The sequence below is a fragment of the Biomphalaria glabrata genome, chromosome 1 (assembly GCF_947242115.1).
Source record: "Biomphalaria glabrata chromosome 1, xgBioGlab47.1, whole genome shotgun sequence".
NCBI lineage: Eukaryota > Metazoa > Mollusca > Gastropoda > Planorbidae > Biomphalaria > Biomphalaria glabrata.
In genome coordinates, this window is record NC_074711.1 from 2,689,959 (window position 1) to 2,710,956 (window position 20,998).

General features: G+C 38.9%; 1 protein-coding gene across 3 annotated transcripts in view; it reads left to right on the forward strand.

The window, feature by feature from the left end:
* LOC106067245 (adenylate cyclase type 1-like) overlaps positions 1-20,998 on the forward strand; it is a 160,345-nt gene that overhangs the window by 23,918 nt on the left and 115,429 nt on the right. The gene's annotated exons all lie outside the window — the stretch shown is intronic.

The window sequence follows — 20,998 nt, forward strand, 5'->3', positions numbered from 1 at the left end:
GTGTGTGAGAGAGAGAGAGAATGTTTGTTTGTTTGTTTGTTTGACGTGTTGACGTTCGGATTTGAAGGTGGCACAGCACAAACTGGATGGAGGCGGGCAGGGTTCAAACCCAGGACCATCGAGAATAGTGCATACCATTTGATCAGGCAGTTTGTTAGAGATAGTGAGCATGTCAGAGAGAGATAGAGAAAAACAGAGATAGAGAGACAGAGAGAGAGACACAGAGAGAGAGAGAGAGAGAGAGAGAGAGACAGACAGAGAGAGTATGTAGGAGTGTGAATGTGTGAAAGCGCTTGAGAGGGTATGTGTGCGTGTGTCAGAGTATGAGAGGGAAAGAGGGAGACAGAGAGATAGAAACGGTGTGTGTGTGTGTATGTAGGAGTGTCTATGTTAGAGATCATGTAGGTGTGACTATATTTGTCAGAGAGACTATATTGGAGCAAGAGAGAGGGAAAGAGACAGACAGACAGAGACAGAGAATATGTGAGAGAAAGTGTCTGAGAGAATATATCTATGAGACAGAGAAAGAGAAAGAGAAAGAGAGAAAAAGAGAGAGAGAAAGAAAGAGAGAGAGAAAAGAGAGAGAAAAAGAGAGAGAGAGAAGGAGAGAGGGAAAGAAAAAGAGAGAAAGAAAAGAGAGAAAGAGAGAAACTATCTATGAGACAGAGAGAGAGAAAAAGAGAGAAAGAGAAAAAGAGAGAGAGAGAGAAAGAGAGAAAGAAAAAGAGAAAGAGAGAATATATATGAGACAGAGAGAGAGAGAGAAAGGAAGAGAAAAAGAGAGAGAGAAAAAGAAAGAAAGAGATAGAGAAACTTTGAGACTATATGTCAAAGTGTGTAAGTGTACAAGTTTATATTTGAGAGACGATTCTCGTGTGGGTGAGAGATTGTGTGTGTGTTTCGATCGTCTTACTGTTGTGTTGCTCCGATCGAATCATTGTTTAGCCATCGAGTCGTGGACAGTAAGTCAACAAGATTAACTAGTAACTGATATGTTAAGTAGCGGGCTTAGTCTCGGCTAGTCTGTCCATATACTCTTTTATCTCAATGCTACATATCCTCAAGATCGACCTGTCCTAATCCACAACCACAGTTTCTTTACTAAAAAAAAAAAAACAACAACACAACAGCAAAACCTTTGACTGGGACAACAGAGGTATACGAATGGACCTCATTCACCAAGCGTAAACAAACAACATTTAGCCACGTGGTGCTCTATCTCTTCTATACAATTTTACGATCTCATGTTTAATTCATGATGGTTGTCACGTGACAGTTTTTTTTCCCATTGTTTTATCAATAAGATCATGTGACTAAATGTTGTTTGTTTACGATTGGTGAATGAGGTCCATTCTATCCATTGTAAACAGAAAACCTTTCTACCAATGTTCAGAAGATATTATCAGTTTTGCCAAATTAGGCATATTTATCAAATCTTCCCAGTTATTTTTCAATTCTGCCCAATTAATTATTAATTCTACACACATATTCGTAAATTCTACATAGCTAATTATCACTTCTGCATAATTATTTATCAATGCTGCCCATTTATTTTTCAAATTTATCCATTTATGGAGTCGTCTGTCTTAACTAAGACCAAATGACGACAATGCTAAGTTACATCATTCACAGCCAATTGCTAACCTCTTCCCACCGTCACCATAGAAACGGACAAACACACACACTCCATAACAAAAGGTAGCCAAGCGGTTTTAGCCACTCGGCCACAAATTCTATTTCAAGTAAAAAAAAAATAATTTCCAAGCTTAGATCTAGCACGATTAATTGAATTGCTACACCATACAAATTAGAAATTAAACACATTACATAAAGATTAAAAATAAAAATAGACTAGAATCAAAGACACTAACGCAGTCTAAAACTGTTAGTACTAATCGGTTATAATAAGCTATTTATAACTACCATCATAATAGTACTTTTAATAGCACTTGTCGTAACGAGGTGTAAATATGATCGATAATCAATAACTTGATCAATAACTCCACCGTTTGATGGATATTTAAAAAGCTATAACCGGAAATGCATCAAGGAATAAATCACTGACAGCAGCCCGGAGACCAGATTTTTTAAACAGCTCGGATAATAACTTGAAGAAAATCTTTTTTTTTTCTTTTACACGTTGGCAAGTCAAATAAAACGATATAGACACAATTGGACAGAATGCTTTGGAGATAGGTTGATGTGATAGAGAATAGAATACTATGACTTGATTAGTTCATGAATTTACTTTGAAATTAACTGTTTATCTAATTCTCACAAACGTTATCACTCGATTCTAAGTCTTCTTTATGTACCTGTGGCCTTGACACCCTGATATGTAAGACGACCTCGTTCCATTTAGTTAGTTATGCAGAACATTAATCTCAAACCCTCTTCTCCACTTGTATGACTAAATTTATTAAGAAAGTAAAAAGACGCTTAGAGATTAAGGCATTCTAGTTCAACGGATATCAAATTGTCGTTTCCGACACTAAAGACGTAATGTTAACAGGGCCGGCCTTAGGTATTTGGAGGCCTTTGGTAAAAAGCGAATAGGGAGGACCTAGACGCAGTGGCCCCAAATGCAATAGAAAAACAAAAAAATGAAGACCGAAAAATACGCAATGAATTATAAACCGTCCTGTATCAATATACAAATCAACAAATAAGTTTAAACTCTTATAACGCTGATAGCACTAATGTACTTCATGGACAATTCATGATCAGCAGACTTGAAATAACGTTTCGACATTTCACATAAAAAAAAGAAAAAAGAAACAATGGTCTTCTAGCTTACGTAGTCTAAACAAGTAGATCTAAACATTCGCGACAAAAGCCTATGCCTAAAGCAGGCAGTGATGTTAAAAACACTATTGTTGTATGTTAGTAACAGCTCTGGGGTCATATTGTGTGTGAGTCACCCAACTACTTTGTTTTTAGAAAGACAATACCTCCTTTATACAGCTTATAGATCGATTGTTTTTCTTTTAATAAGTAATGAATGCTAGATTAAAAAAAACAATATTTTCTACCCGCCCAATCCCCCCCCCCTCATCTCCTGAGAAAGAACCTTGATTAAGCGAGTGTATAGATCTACTGCACTTAAATAATATTCCAATAATAGCCCTTTAGATCTAGACCATAGACATACATGTAACTTGAAAACATGTATATCTATTGTATTCGGATTTCAGAATTCTGAAAAATTCTTTTATCGGCCAGTCTATATTTATTTATGTCTATGATCTAGACTTAGAAGACTATGCGTACAATGTTCCTAAACAATAATTTATTAAAATCTTCAGGGAATTCGGAAATACCCGAAGTCTGTTCAAGATAAATATATTCCCTAACCTCTCTCCCAATTTTAATCAATTTCTTTTTTTTTTATTTTGAAAAATTAAAACGGTCAAACTAGAGCTACCCACGGGCTAGTCATTCTTTTTTTCCCAACGATTTACAACAGCTTTAAAATTTCTAGGAAAATTATTAGAGCCGTTTTCGAGAATCGCGTCTATCAACCAAGGTTATAGGTTTTTGAAGTTTCCATGAAGATACGTATTGCAATAAAATCCAAAGTCATCAAACATGATAATGTTATCAAGGCCATTCAAGACAAATTTTTCAAAAGTAGTTTTTCATTAAATAATAAATACTTCATTTTGGCTCGAAATAATAAATTTGTTCGTTGCTTCATGGAAACAAAAAAAAAAAAAAAAAAAAAAAAAAAAAAAAAAACTAAAGCCTGGGTAGAAACTTCTGGGTGGCATTAATAATTATCAAGTCGTGGTGTCAGAAGTAGGTAAGCACTGACTTCCGGTAACCAAAACGTGAGTATTATGTACTATCTGCTTCTGACTCATTCTGAGATTACTTCTCCACAAAAAAGATCCAGCCCCTTTGACGTTACATGGATGACAAGACGTGGGTTCGATTTCTGGTGTGTTTATTACCTATGTCTCTGAGTCTAGGAGTCGAGCTAGTTAACACTCTGCTAAAATAAACGCTGTTGGTCATTGTGTTAGCTGCACATCATTCTCGTAGTCTGTCATCAATGGAATAGGGTCTCAACAAGACTGTCATCAATCATATCATCAATGGAATAGGGTCTCAACACCTTACCATATCTTGATATCATCATAGTGGACCAGTGTATTGTTTCTGTATGATATTATATGCCATCATCAGGGGGAGATAGCCACCGAGTGTATCGCAATGGCTCCCCCTTTAAATGTAAGTTACCCAATCGATATGATTTTATTGATGGATTAGAGCAGATCGATCTGTCGATAAATTCCGTCAACCGTAGAGAAGATCTTAATTGTCCAATAGGTCATCAAAAGTAGTTAGTATATGAGACTTTGACTACAGAGGCACGACAGTAGAATAAGAAGGGGTGATAACCAAGAAATATTAGATGACACCTCAGAAAGGAGAAGACAGGAGTAATACTAACGTCTTTATTCTTTATTTTGTTACTTGTGATTAAAAACATGTATCTGGCTAACTTTTCACTAATTACTTTATGATACATATGTTGCTCTTTGTGTCTCGTAAGACCATGGATACGCCCATGTGAGTCACTGGCTTTGGTTTCGTCTTGAGACGGGGCTGATCAAGCGGAAGAGTTTGCCACAGTTCGTGCTTGCATATGCATCTGTCCTAGGGCTAGCTGACAGGACAGCTTTCTTTTTCTTTCCCTTGACTGACGCAGCTTCGTTTCTTTTGCACTCGGCTAAGTTCGTACCAGCACGTATAGTCTGTCTCCATGCTGTCCGGTCTTGGGCTATCTTCTCCCACATACTTTGGTCGATGCCTGTGATACATATATCATCATGTTATAAGTAATCATTATTTCATAAAATAGTGTGCTTGCTTTAACTCTTTGAGACTACAGTGCCCACGTTCGTCTTGGTATTAGGGACTTCATTCAACTAGCTTTAGTTTTAGCTACACAGCTTATATCAACTCACTCTGTCTTTTATCAGACTTAGGAGAGTTAAAGTCATTGATTAAAACATGCATGACTAGCTTGACGCATGAAATGCGTAGGACGTAATTATCTCCTTTTTGTTTTTAAATAACGTCTGTAATTTATAAGATAAGATAGTTGGACATTGCAGACATGTATGATTGGACTAGCTATTTAATACTTACATTATATTAACACGTGGAACAACACATGGAACAAATTATGGGATAGAATACTTCTTAAACATACTCTTGCATTCCTTCACAAAGGCGAGCTAGTTGGCCTTAATCCAGCCTCGTTTTGAGAACGAGCTGTAAGTATAGCTAAATACATTTCTGTCTGTCTGTCTGTCCGTCTTTTTATCTATCTTTACATCGCCATTCATCTCTCTTTCCATTTTATTTCTCTTTCTCTTTCTCTCTCTCGCTCTTTTGTACATTTTATAAATAGATAAAAAATATTTAAAATAAATACAATGTTCTTATGTTCCTTTAAAAAGTTTTTTTTTCTATGCTGGCATTGAATAAGATTTGTAATAGTACGATGATACGTCATGAGTTGGCTTTATCTATAATGAAAACAAGTCTCTGTTACTCAGGCCTATCAATTATTTCCTTTATAAAACATACGATAAACATGTATATATGTAACCCTGCCGGACCAAGTTAAACAAAGGACGTTTGGGCCAAGAGGCCTTCATCAGCTACGAAACCAAAACAAAAAAAGACAAACAATACACACAAAATAAGCCTATTTGTTTTACTTGGTCCGGCAAGTATTAAGTCGTTCACCCCTGCAGCAGTAAATCTTAGATTTTTGAGTCAATTATTTCTTAGTAGCAGACGACTCATGTTGAACAAAATTGTAAAGAGTTTCCCGCGCTTTTACAGAGACATAAGATCGAGTGTTAATAAGACATTTTCCACAGCAAAAAATTAACAGCAAATGCAAATGGACCTCAATTATTTCTTAGTAGCAGACGACTCATGTTGAACAAAATTGTAAAGAGTTTCCCGCGCTTTTACAGAGACATAATATCGAGTGTTAATACGACATTCTCGACAGCGAAAATTAACAGCAAATGCAAATGTCCTCATTCATCAAAATGAACGGTCACGTGATAATATTGATAAAACAACGGAAAAAAAAACTGTCACATGATATCCATTGTTGATTAAAATTAGATCGTAATTTGTATAGAAGAGATAGAGAAGCACGTGACTCAATGTTGTTTGTTTACGATTGGTGAATGAGGTCCGTTGGCGCAACATCTTTATCACATGCATTTCAGCAAGAAAGCATTTTTTTTTTTCGTTTGAGAGTTAAGCCTTTCATCTAATTTCTGCAAAATTGAGGTTCGCACTTCCATTTAAATTCTTTCAGAATGCCGAGAAGAGATGTAGAATATAGCTACTAGATCTAGGTCTATATTAAATCACCAAAAGTGAGTGTATCAAAATTTAGGAGTGGCACTATAGCAGGGAAACAAAACAGCACTGCAGGTAGGGCGCCACGATGGTTGGGGGGCTATCAAAATGGAGACTAAGAAAATCACAATATAAGACCGCCCCAGGAAACGCTGTACATAAATGTAAATATTTAGGTGTTGTTTTTTTTTTTTTCGGCTTAAAAGGTGCAGAGGAAGAGAAAAGCTTTAGGTGTGGCTGGGTTTATACTTAGACATTTATTTATGTTTAATCGAAACAAGGCAAATAACCAGCCAGTGCGCGAGACATGATGAGACTTTCTATTGACCCACTGTCCTATTCCTGTGTAATACCACATTTCCTGACGTAATATACAGGCTGATAACCACCCAGCACGCTCAATAGACATCCTGCAATTTCACTGCTGACACTGTGTTCAATGTCAAGGCCATCAGCTTTGGTTACGCATTAAAGTCAACAAACACATCACATGACACATGATTAAAAAAATGCACTTATACACAAACCTAACTTACATCAGTAAAACGTCACACAAAGGTGAAAAAAAATTTAATTTCATTCATTTCAAAAAATGAAACTAGCTCCTATTAAAGATGTGCAGAAAATTCCCGGTTAGCTATTTATTAGTTTTGATTTCTATTCTTATATCATATTTGTGGCTCTGAATAATCCATTACACATGATGGTTTCAGTACCTATTTGGTATGTGGGTGCGGTCATGCAAGTGTTAGTGTGTACGTGTTGGTGTGTATTTGCTTTTAATTTTGGTTGGTTATCCTTTAGTTGTTGATATGCCTATCCTTGTATCATTTTTTCTGTCTCTGATGGTCTCAATAGTTATGTAGTATGTCTTTGCTATTAAATAATACATTCATTACTATTATGTAAAGTAATTAAGTATAGGTTAATCATGTTTCAAATTTTCTCTTTAATTCTTTATGATTTAATATTTGTGAAATGTGAGAACTTACAAATAAAAACTAAATTAAAAAAAAAAGTAAATAAAAAGGCCCACAAAAGAGGCTGGAGGGCCCCAAAAAAAGAGGCATCTAAAGCCCCAAAAAAGAGGCAAAGGAAAGAAAAGAGGCCTAAGGCCCAAGCTAAAATTGAAAAGCGCAAGTTCTGAGTTTTCCTAAAAAAAAAAAAAGGGCAGATAATTGTCTGTTCTATCAACCACCGAGCAATTCACCGCACATCTATAACTAGATATCTTACACCTCCGCTGTAACTCAGGAAAAAGAAAAAGCTTCAGAACTATATCAGAGCATTCCTTCAAAAAAAATGCAATAGATTCACGCATATATATGTCCAGTTTCACGCATATATCCGCAAACTAATATCCACATATAATCGTATATCAGTAAAAAAGCGCTACTCAAATTTCTCGTGCATATTTCAAAATAAAAATAATTTTTCTATCCAGATCAAGTCTAGTTCGAACGGTTAAATCGTGTTTGCATTATTCCCAGCATTGAGAACTAGAAAAAGTATATTAATTATTGTGTGTGAACTTTATGGGTATAAATATAATGTGGGTGTTTGTATTTGATGCAAAATATATGTCATATATAGAATCTATAAATGTAGTCATTCAGCGGTTCTATAATTTTCCATGGTGGCTTTTTCTAAATTTAGTGATGGTACAAAGGAATGACGTCCGCCTATCTATCTATAAATAGAATATCAAAGCAGAGAACTTTTATCCGTGCAACTAGCCAACTACCTACAATGTTTATTTAGTCTTGGAGAAGCACAAGTTTACAGACGTCAACCGTCTCCGCTATGTAGGGAGCATCCATCTATGACGTTGTCACACAACTAACTTTGAATCCGTACCACTGGGAAATTATGCTTGTTCTTACAACGTTGATTTAACTTGATAATATTTCACTCAAATTAGGCCGACACGTCAAGACGTCGTTTGTGTGACTGTACAAAGATTGGACTGGTCATTATTCAATTTACCTTTAACTTAATAATCGCATTTTTAACTAATTGACTTATGGATGCTCGGATGAGAGTTTCTCTCTGGTCACGACCACATGCGTTCACCTAAGTCACCCCCCAGCCCCCTAAAAAAAAAAAAAAAAAAGCAGGACGTCATAAGTGGAAGATCCCTTAAGAATTTCTTGTCTAGTATAATTGTTGTGGTATCGACGATGTAATTGTCTCCAACTCCGCTGAGTACACGCAGAAAAAGACAAGATCGATGCCAGGGCTGAAACAGAGCATGAACCGAGCTCGAAGAAAGTATTCGTAAGACTTGAATATCTAGGCAAACAAACAAGCGCCGTCTAGCTCGCGCGTGAGCCGTAACTATGAGCCAGATTTTTTCGCCAAGTGCTTGTTTTAACTTTGGCCTTCCTGCGACCGAAATTCTTTATTATACGTGTCCAGGTATGGCTTCCATCTTCGCTATCTCCTCTGACCTAACATCCAGACATTGAGTACGCTGCTCATTTCTCTGGCTCGTACTTTTGGCAATCCCCCCCCCCACCTCTCGAAGTCCTTTTCTCTCTCCCCCCTCCCCCAATCTCGACTTCCTCCTGGTTGGCTTCCCCTTACCTGAAGACAGGATAACGGTTACCAGGCCAGGTGGGTACCTCCTACTGACCTATATATGAAAACTTAGGTCAGTATTTTTTAGTGTATTTTTTTATTTTTTTACCTTCTTTTATCCCTGTTGGATAGGGTTTGTTTTTCTAACTCACTCTAAGCATCTTTTTTTTTAAATTCCTGTAGTTTTTTTTTCTTCTTCTTTTTCTTTCAATATTTATGTTACGTTCTGTTTTCTAGTAGTCATGCTGGGGCAAAAGAAATCTGCTGGGTTAAAATTTAAAACGGTTGCTAGGTTAACTTTAGCCTTGAGAGTCGCTAATGTGAAAATAAGTCTTTGTGTCACAAACCGTCTGTATATGGCTGTAGTTGCGTGGACGTGTCTGGGGGGGGGGGGTTTGCAAATCCTTGTCCCGTAAGTTGCCCACAGGATCCAAAGTTCGAAACATACGTTGAGGTATGTTATCCGGCCCGCCGAAGCGTCAGACCGTACAAACAATGTTGAAAAATGTATCTGTTCCTATGTCAGGGCCTCACTCTTTTCTTCCATGCATTTTATTCTCTGCCTATATATTATATACTAAAAAAAATGCACACATACACAAACCAAACTTACATCAGTAAAACGTCACACAAAGGTGAGAAAATTTTAAGTCTCAGTTAGTGATGAAGTTGTTCTCAATCTTATATTATATCTAATCCTCTAAATTCCTCATGAGCTCACTGCAATGCTGTGTGTCGTCAATCTTGGGTTGACTACAAGTTAACATCTGGAAACCGGTACCGGTCTGTCAACTTTAGGAGGTTTCTCTACTAGTGATTTGGGAAAGCGGCCATATACAGTTCAGCTTCTATACAATGGCGTGGGACTTAGACTAAGTGATGTACACTAACAATTTTTTTGTGATGATTAGCTCCCTTTGTGGTACATAACAACAGTTTCAGGAATTCAATCGCACCAACAAAAACATTTATATTTCTTGGAACCTTTGGTTTTCCATAGGAAATAAGGACAGATCCTTCCGAAAGAATCCCAAAAACTTTGTTCGTCTACAACACAGGACAATGGACAACCACGTGATCGTCAAGTTTGGACAGTTTATGAACAATTTTAACGTGAACTGTTGTGTGAACCGTAAACTTATGTTAGTGTCTTATGTGTTTTTGGCAAAGTAATGTCTTCTGTACTGGAAAAAAAAAAGGTTATGTTTTAATATTTAGGCGACATGAATCTTCTGTTAGTTTTAATTCTTTGAAATGTCCACTGCTGTCTTGAGATAGCCTTGTACGTGACATCCTGAGCTAGCCTTGCAGTGACGTCCTGAGCTAGCCTTGCGCGTGACATCCAGAGCTAGCCTTGCACTTGACATCCTGAGCTAGCCTTGCACGTGACGTCCTGAGCTAGCCTTGCACGTGACATCCTGAGCTAGCCTTGCACGTGACGTCCTGAGCTAGCCTTGCACTTGACATCCTGAGCTAGCCTTGCACGTGACGTCCTGAGCTAGCCTTGTACGTGACATCCTGAGCTAGCCTTGCAGTGACATCCTGAGCTAGCCTTGCACGTGACGTCCTGAGCTAGCCTTGCACGTGACATCCTGAGCTAGCCTTGCACGTGACGTCCTGAGCTAGCCTTGCACGTGACATCCTGAGCTAGCCTTGCACGTGACATCCTGAGCTAGCCTTGCACGTGACGTCCTGAGCTAGCCTTGCGCGTGACATCCAGAGCTAGCCTTGCACTTGACATCCTGAGCTAGCCTTGCACGTGACGTCCTGAGCTAGCCTTGCACGTGACATCCTGAGCTAGCCTTGCACGTGACGTCCTGAGCTAGCCTTGCACTTGACATCCTGAGCTAGCCTTGCACGTGACGTCCTGAGCTAGCCTTGTACGTGACATCCTGAGCTAGCCTTGCAGTGACATCCTGAGCTAGCCTTGCACGTGACGTCCTGAGCTAGCCTTGCACGTGACATCCTGAGCTAGCCTTGCACGTGACGTCCTGAGCTAGCCTTGCACGTGACATCCTGAGCTAGCCTTGCACGTGACATCCTGAGCTAGCCTTGCACGTGACGTCCTGAGCTAGCCTTGCACGTGACATCCTGAGCTAGCCTTGCACGTGACGTCCTGAGCTAGCCTTGTACGTGACATCCTGAGCTAGCCTTGCAGTGACATCCTGAGCTAGCCTTGCAGTGACATCCTGAGCTAGCCTTGCACGTGACATCCTGAGCTAGCCTTGCACGTGACATCCTGAGCTAGCCTTGCGCGTGACATCCTGAGCTAGCCTTGCACGTGACATCCTGAGCTAGCCTTGCACGTGACATCCTGAGCTAGCCTTGCACGTGACATCCTGAGCTAGCCTTGTACTTGACGTCCTGAGCTAGCCTTGCACGTGACATCCTGGGCTAGCCTTGCACGTGACATCCTGAGCTAGTCTTGCACGTGACATCCTGAGCTAGCCTTGCACGTAACATCCTGAGCTAGCCTTGCACGTGACATCCTGAGCTGTATCATTGACTGTGTGTGCGTTCATGAAGTGGGAGTTGCGAAGAAAACAAAAAGTTGACTCGGAATGTTAAAACTTCGAAGAATCGTGCAAAAGTTGGATGTCTACAGCGGACTTTCAAGCAAGATTTATCCGAAAAGCTGTCAATTCTTTTCTTTTCTTTTTGTTGACATGGCCCGCGACCATGAGATATATCAATTGTATGAAGACCCACCAATAGTGAACGAAATAAAAAAAGAACTGACTACGTTGGGCAGGTCACCTTGAAAGAATGTCAGAAAACAGAGGAGCGAAAATCGTATACAGGCAAAAACCAAAAGGCAGGCGTCCCAAAGGCAGACCCCGAATGCGATGGATAGATGATGTGGAAGCCGATCTGAAGCAGCTTGGGGTTAGGGCGTGGAGACGAAAGGCTCTGGAGAGATCTGAATGGAAGGATGTGTTAAAGCAGGCCAGAGGCCTCCATGGGCTGTAGCGCCACTTGGATGGATGGATGGATGGCCCGCGACATGAGTGTCAGATATTAAAATGGCCCACGTGCCAATCTAGGTTGGCCATTACCTCTGCAATTTCGTTATAGAAGCTTATTTGATGACTGGTGATGTGTTTCCTTGTTTATGTTTGTTATGGTTGTATGTTTATTTGTTCAAACGTATATTGTAATCATTCTAGAGGTTTTTAAAAACACGACATCGTTATGTAAAATATTAGAATAAAAAAAAGTGCTGACCTCTTCATCACTGCTGTATGTATATTGTTTAGTGTGAAATAAAAATTATATTCACCATTCTTTTAATTATTATTTTTACCTTTTTTATTCGAATAATGTTGTCGGGATACTTTTACTTTGATTCATTCCCGTTCTTACCTCCCCTATTTCTCATTATAAGTCTGTTTCCATTTTTTTTTGGTCTAGTTCAGTGGTCGAAAACTGGAGGCGGCTCTTAAGTCTTAACTCTTAGGCTGCGACTCCCCCACAAAATGTTTAGTGCAGGCACGCAATATTATTAACTTGTCGTCAGGGTTTCTCAAACTGTATTCCCAGCAGTCCACGAGACAACACTTTAACAGAGGCGTAGTGACCCCCCTCCCCCCCCCCCAATTTTCCATGAACATCACATGGAAATATCGGCTTAGAAATAAAAAGTATTTAAGACAACTAAAACACAACTTACACAAACCTGCAGAAAAAAAAAAAAAACAAAAACATTTAAGTTATCTCCCCTACATATCCTAAATAGTAAATATCTGGGATTATTGCCACTCAAAGGACAAACTTGTGGGGTATATCTACATGATTTTAGATATCATATCTTATATATCGCAGACGTTACTTCAAAGAAGTAAATAATTACGTCCTATGGGATATAGCAAATGTTGTCATTGAAAATAGTAATTAGAAAAACAAAATCTATCAAGACAGTGTGAAATTCAGGGCCGGCCTTACAAATTGCGGGGCCCAATTTAAGGAATACCTGCTAACAACTATTACCATTAATTAGATCACGATATCAACATGTATTATACAACATGCATAGCAAGCAACTCAAACGCAATAGGCGCCAGTGGGTTAATTAAAGTTACATCAATCGTACAATACGCTAAATATGCGAACCATTTAAGCCCTACATCTTCAAGAGCCATGATTGATAGTGATATCCTAAATGCTAAATTGCTGGGGCCCCTTCCAGGCGCGGGCATGCGGTCTAATCGGCCTAAGGCCGGCCCTGTGTACATGTACTGGATTACAGAAAAAAGACAAGTTCATTACTCTTTTAACATCTCGTAGATCCAGTATTTATAACTTAAAACGTAGAAATAATTATACATCGACTCGATCAAACTGTTCAGTTCCAGGCTGTCTGCCCGTCAATATATTAGCGTAGGCCTACATGTGCTACGCAAGCAAGATCTTTTCCGTAAGATCTTTTTCCTAACATCTTTTTCGTAAGATCTTTTTCCTAAGATCTTTTTTCATGCACAGACTAAATGCCCCCTACTGGGCCTCTACCCCCTCCCCCCCCCCCACATTACCACTGTAAAACAGTAATAAACGCATTAACAACAGGAACGACTACCCATGGAAACACATTGTTAGCAATAAATCCGTTGCCAGAAGTCAATGGAGCCGCAGAAGCCATGCAAGAGATGCCAACTATTATCTTCTCAGCGGTTTACCACACCTGACAACTATGACATTTTCTGGCCGATATTGTTGTGATGGTTAAGCAGAGAATGATACAGCTAGGACCAAGGCTTCTCAATCTATGGAACATTATCCTTTGAAAGGGTTAATAGAAATGTAGGTTAATAGCAAACAGTGGTTTTAGCAAAATTAGGTAATTAGATTTATAGCCGTTAATCGATAAATGTAGAATTTACACTTAGATGAAATATTTCTCGTCTTGAGGGGTACTTAAGATATATTGATCCGCTGGTTTAAATGGTGATTGCAGTATGGATGTCTGTGACAGCCGTGTCGTAGTGTTCTGTCTCAGTGGTCGGCATTCGGGAATACAAATACGCAATATCTAGGTAGAGAATAATTGTACCTTGTAGGTCGTAAGGTCAAGTAGAAAGAGTCGGGAGTTTGGACAGAACGATTTGAGTTTGAATCTCCATTACCACTATTCTCTCTCGAAGAACTTTCATGGGAAGACCACCTTGGAACTCTGACAAAGAAAACAGCCCAGCGACTATTTTTTTCTATAGAAACTCAATAGCTTTAAACTAAACAAGAAGATCCTAGATACGGCTAACATACGGAATAACTTGTTGGCAAGGCAACGCTTCATCTAAACTGCTGCGACGTCTAGAAAAAAATCATAAAAAGGGCATCAAAAATTACACTCACAACATTACCATATTTAAAGGAACTTTTTGAACAAAAGTGTCTAAAGGAAAATCGACAAAATCTTGGAAGACAACTGCCACCCGCTCCATCAGAACTACGTCAGGTCGTCGCGAAGTGGGCGACTGCTGTCAATCAAATCAAGAACAGAGCGATACAAAAACTCGTTCGTACCTCACTCGGTCAGACTCTATCACCGCCACTCGTTGATCAAGGGAACATGAAAAGCACAAAGGTGTGTAGTCGCTGAATGAACTCTTTATGTTGTGTCTGTTTTATTCATGTGTATGTTTCTGTTGTGTTGTCTTTATATGAGGAAAGAGTCCTTGTAATCACAACACATTTCCGTAACGATCATTAAAGCAGTCTTAGTCTTAGTCTAAGTTATGACTTCCAGAGTCCTTCCCCTTGACCTGTTCATACGTTTGTTGAATCGTTGGGGCAACACATATGATCGGTCGTCCCGTTGTACCATCTTTTAATTGCAGTTAGACCATTACTTCCTCTGCCCACTTCTTCCCTGGAAACTAGAGTAACACTAGTAGGAAGGCTGCTGGGTTGATATTTTACTTAATTTCCAAACCTGTTAATTACATGTTCTGGATGTTCTTTCAGATTTGAAGATAACTACATCCTAGCCCAAACCTCCCATAGGTGGGTCCATAACAGGGGCGGACTGGATGTCCAAATCGGCCCAGGCAATTCTATACAGTACGGCCCATAAATTGTATATCATATGATGGGCTTCCAATTATAGGCCTATCTGTTCTCAAAATCATTATGTTATGTTTTTTTTTAAATGTATCGATAACTGTATGCATGCTCTATATCTTTATAAGAAATATAGGTCTTATGTTGCTTTTTTAATGGCTATGTTTGTAGGCCATAAAAAGATAAAGCCTACTAATAGCACTGTCTACGGATGTAGGCTATTACATTTTTTAAAATTTTAAATGTGTTCGACCAATTTAGTACAACACTCTAGTCTGTAAACGAGGTTTTTAGCATGACGCTAATATAGCCCCATATATATGAGAATATTATAAAACCTTTAACAATTTAATGCGTGCCCTAGTGGCATTCATGAGGCCCTTTAGGTTGCCCTACCGATCCAATGGACCTCATTCACCAATCGTAAACAAACACCATTTAGTCACGTGATCTTATTGATAAAACAGTGGGGGAAAACTGTCACGTGACAACCATCATGAATTAAACATGAGATCGTAAATTATATTGAAGAGATAGAGCACCACGTGGCTAAATGTTGTTTGTTTACGATTGGTGAATGAGGTCCATTGAGTACCGGCCTACCGGGCATTTGCCCCAATGCCCATATAGTCAGTCCGCCCCTGGTCCATAACGCTTCCTATTTTCTGTACACCGGTTACACCGAACTTCTAGAGTTATTCGCCTTAGAGGGAAATCTTCTATATGCCACACACACACACACACACACACATACATACACAATTGTAGGTCAAGTTTTTTCCTCTGATACTTGTTAACCCCTGAGATACCTGGGTTAATGTATTCCATTTAGCCTATTCATTCTATATTTCATTTGGTCCATTTTTTTTATTGCATTACCTTTTCATTCCAAGACCTTTTTTATTCATTGACCTATCAATCTATGACCTTTCAATAATAAATATAAGACATCTTAAGACTACTGTCTATCTATGTAGGTTTTGCTGAGCTGTTGTCTGCTGCTCTGTCTGTCTGGGTAGAAACAAGAAAAAAATTTTTTTTTTTTTTTTTTTCACTTCAGACAAATTGGAAACACGTTCGTCTGCCGTCTGCCCTGGCGCCCTTTTCACCTTTCCGTACAGCGCCCCATCACCACACTCTCTCAACAGCCCTTACTGGAAATAAAGCAAAACTTCCATGTTTTTGTAGGTCCCACTCTCTTGTGTGTGAAGCTATTTTCTGGTCATGCACGCGCTAACACGTATGTGTGTGTGGGAATAGGTGTGAAGTGTGTGACGTAGGTGTGTGATAAAAGAACAGACAAAAAAAAATATGAAACGACCCATTTTTTCTTTTAATTCTGCTAGAAAGAGCATGGGGTTGTTCCGTATCTCTGACCTACTTTAAGCTAAGTCACGTGATTGTGGTCGTGAGTTGGCCTCCTTTAGTCGTATTGACTATGGTTCATCTCGTTGAAACTTTTTTTCATGTGAGATTGTTCAGCCCTATTCGAAGAGACACTCCCGTCCACATATATCGCAGGTTAAGGTGGCTTTCGCTTTGATGGTAGAGGAACCAGCCACGAAAAAAAAAATCGCAGGTTAAGTTGGCTTTCGCTTTGGTGGTAGAGGAGCCAGCCCTTTCTCGTTTGGCACTATTCCAGAGCTGAGGCCAAGGCTTTTTCGCTGTTCACAGCCATCTTGGTCATCATCTCTCTCCACGTAGTGCGGTCTAGGGCTATGTCTTCCCAATTGTTAAGATTCCGTCAACGGTCTTTAAGCAATAAAATACAGTAAGGGAGACAAAGAACAGAAAGCGATAGGTAGAAAGATGTTGGCGATATCATGGAAGCGAGAGAAGAAGGGGAAAAAAAAGAGAAAGATTGGGAGAGATTTTAAACAAATCAACAAAATAAATACGGTCGAGGACGCCATAATGGACGATCACTGTTGCTTACTAATTAATAAAATACATTAAAAAAAAAACCCTGTCCAATCAGGGCTTAATAGTCCTCAAGGGGACTAATTCAACATATACTATCATATCTGTCAAGTACGATTTCTTTCCCTTGTTCAAGATACCAAACCAATAATTAATTACCAATAGCTAATTAACTAATTGGGTTAATTTTTTTTTTATTGATCGTTGTGTTGTCAGGTAAAAGAAATAATTGAGCAAAATTTAAGCTTAGTCCGTGATTGGCTGTCGGTGAAGTAACGTGTACAAACTTTTTACCATAAGACAGACAGACTGACGGACTGACGGACAGAGAGAGTTGATAGAAGCTATGTAAAATTACATTGTGTTACAGGCGAGCTCAGAAATTTGATCCCACAGTGCTGAAAGGTGCAGAACAAATTATTAAACGATTTATTGCAATAATTCGCGAAACAAATCTTCTGCCTTCAGTACACGGGATGCACCAAAAAAGCTTGCTACTTCATTGCAGGAAAATCTTCAGTCTACGCCTTAAGTTTCAGCCAAACATAAAATGAAATAAAAATGGTACCAAGTGTGTTAATGGACTGCATATTGTTGGTGCACGTGAATCGTTTTATCTGTTAATAGATGATAGTAGAATATAGGGAAATATCAGACATAGTGGTATGAGATGATTTACAAATAATTCATAGTCTTATGTCATCGTATACATTACAAATCAAACTCAACCAAAAACACGACAGTCTGATAGCTTAATGAATGTGTCAGGGGTGATTTTTTTTTTGGCAACGCAATGACACACCAGCAGTACCATTCAGAGCACCAGATGCAGTACTATTGAGAACACTAGCAGTACTATTGAGAACAGCAGCTGCAGTACTATTGAGAACACCAGCTGCAGTACTATTGAGAACACTAGCAATACCATTGAGAACACCAGCTGCAGTACTATTGAGAACACCAGCTGCGGTACTATTGAGAACACCAGCTGCAGTACCATTGAGAACACCAGCTGCAGTACTATTGAGAACACCAGCTGCAGTACTATTGAGAACACCAGCTGCGGTACTATTGAGAACACCAGCTGCAGTACCATTGAGAACACCAGCTGCAGTACTATTGAGAACACCAGCTGCAGTACTATTGAGAACACCAGCTGCAGTACTATTGAGAACACCAGCTGCAGTACTATTGAGAACACCAGCTGCAGTACTATTGAGAACACCAGCTGCAGTACCATTGAGAACACCAGCAGTACCATTGATAATGCCAAGCAACAGAGAGGCTATTGACCACCCATTGACCACCCAGTTGAGTAGAGTGATGCCTACAGCTGGTAGATAAACCCTGACACAAAGCCTCATGTTGTGGAGATCCTACACAGGAAACAGCTATTCAAGGGGAGAGAATGAAATGAAAAACAATGGTGTTTGTTTTTTTTTGGGGGGGGGGGGGAGGGGAGAGAAAGGAATGGATCGGGGGGGGGGAGACCTATGGGGAGTTTCGGCCCCTCTAGATATAACATTTCTTGTGTTAACCCTTTAGAGCTAGGGTGACACGTGTGACACCTGCCCTAGATAGTTTGACACGCAAGCGATAGCCTACCACACACGCACACACGTTCACACACTCTCACTCTGCCATTCACATTTTTATTTAATTTCTCACGTTATTTTTACCTAATGTGTGTGCGTGTGTGTGAACAGTGTGTGTGTGTGAGATAGAGAGAGAATGAGAAAGGGGGGGGGGGGGTACTGCGCTATAAATCAACTGTCCGTCAGGCACCTGTGTTAAACTAGGTCAAAGCAGGGTCACAGCCTGTCTCATCACACTGGCTAGTCCGTGTCACAAAAACATTCACTGGGGATGGGGGGGGGGCGGGGAGGTTTTCGATCCTGGAGATAAATGATACATTTGAGTAGTCAGGCATTTTATTTAAATTTGAGGCACCAAAAAGCAAGCACAGGAGAGAGAGAGAGAGAGAGAGTGAGAGAACTAGAGATACATAAATAAATAGTAAGAATGAGAGAGAGAGTGAGAGAACTAGAGAAACATAAATAAATAGTAAGAATGAGAGAGAGAGAGTGAGAGAACTAGAGAAACATAAATAAATAGTAAGAATGAGAGAGAGTGTGAGAGAACTAGAGATACATAAATAAATAGTAAGAATGAGAGAGAGAGTGTGAGAGAACTAGAGATACATAAATAAATAGTAAGAATGAGAGAGAGAGTGAGAGAACTAGAGAAACATAAATAAATAGTAAGAATGAGAGAGAGAGAGTGAGAGAACTAGAGAAACATAAATAAATAGTAAGAATGAGAGAGAGTGTGAGAGAACTAGAGATACATAAATAAATAGTAAGAATGAGAGAGTGGGAGAGAACTAGAGATACATAAATAAATAGTAAGAATGAGAGAGAGAGAGAGTGAGAGAACTAGAGAAACATAAATAAATAGTAAGAATGAGAGAGTGAGAGAAATGAATATAGAATGAGAGAGAAATATAAAGAAAGAGAAATAAATAAATGTAGAGTTAGAAAGAAAGAAAAAAAAAGAACGAGAGAGAGATAGAGTAACGGGCAAGTGGACGGACGGACGGATAACAGACAGACAGATAGATAGATATCTAAATAGAGTGAGAGAGAGAGAAAAATTGAGGATTGAGAGACATGCTGAAAGAAAAAATCGGAATTCAAATTACGGATTCTCACAAATAATTACTTTTAATTACTAACTACAGTAGCACGATTAGTTGTGGGACTAAATTCACATACATTGAAATAGAAACTTTACCTTTACCTATCCCTTAGTCTGTTGGACCGTTGGGGGTTCCATGCAAGATTTGTCGACCGTCTTTCTCCATTCCAAAATACAAAAAAACACTAACTAATAAAGTACTCAGAAAAATAATAGAAAATTTCTTGTTCCATATGATAAGAAAAATTCATATAAGTTCCCTTTTTTTAAAGGGGAAACTCTGAAGGTTTTTCAAATTTGAGTTATTGACGTATTTAAATTCTGCGTAAAAAGTTGTAATAGTAAACATTTTTCCATTTTATATTTAAATGCTTAGAAACATTTATATTTAATAAATTAGTCAGCAGATTCTTGACATCTCCAAAAAAAAACGGGGTTCTTTGATATTTTGTTTTTAGGTTAGACATACGTCACTTCCCTCAACAATACTGAAAGGGAAACAAGATTTGACCAATCGTATCGCTTCATTCTTACAGTAGCTGTAAGTCTTAGTGGCGGCCTAGTCAAGCGCTATGGTACAGTAATATACAGATAGATAGATTTAAAAGCATTTGGACAACCAACTCGAGAAAAAAAAGTAACATTTTCATCTAAGCCCCTCCCTGTCCCAAGAAGTAAATAGATTGTGTGTCTGACTGATTCGAACAAACTGGTCAGTGTAAGGCTAGTCGAGACTACGTGTAGTCTGTCATGACAAGACAACCAAGCGATAGTGTTTGTTGTGTGTTGAGTGGTCAGGCGAGAAGATACACACTGCCGTGGTTAGTCAAGCATGTAAATCTCCTTTAACACGCATTTTTTTCTTTGCTTACAAGATCCTAAATCTAACTGAATAGACGAAGATATATTTCTTTTACGAGAATGTAAACGTTACTGTATGGTTTTCCGTTATACAATAAGTCAATACATTAAATTAATAGGCATGTGTGACGTCACATAGAAACCCGTTGATAGTCTGACCGTTTTGGATGCGCAGGAAAATTACGTCAGAAAAATATCAATTACTAAGTTATTATTGCAAATAAAAACAAAATAATAATATATTCATTATCTGTAAATCAAAACACATATTTTCCTGCTATTCCTCGTTCCATATGCTAGGACAAATTTGTACCAAGGCTCCTTCTTCCCTAGTGCTATTAGAGCATGGAATGGGGGTTGCCTGAGCTAGCCAGGAAAACCAGTGACTTGGCAGAATTTAAGTCATTGGTTAATATGCGTGACTAAATGCATGACGCATAGGACGTAATCATCTTCTTTTTTGAAGTAACGTCTGTATTATATA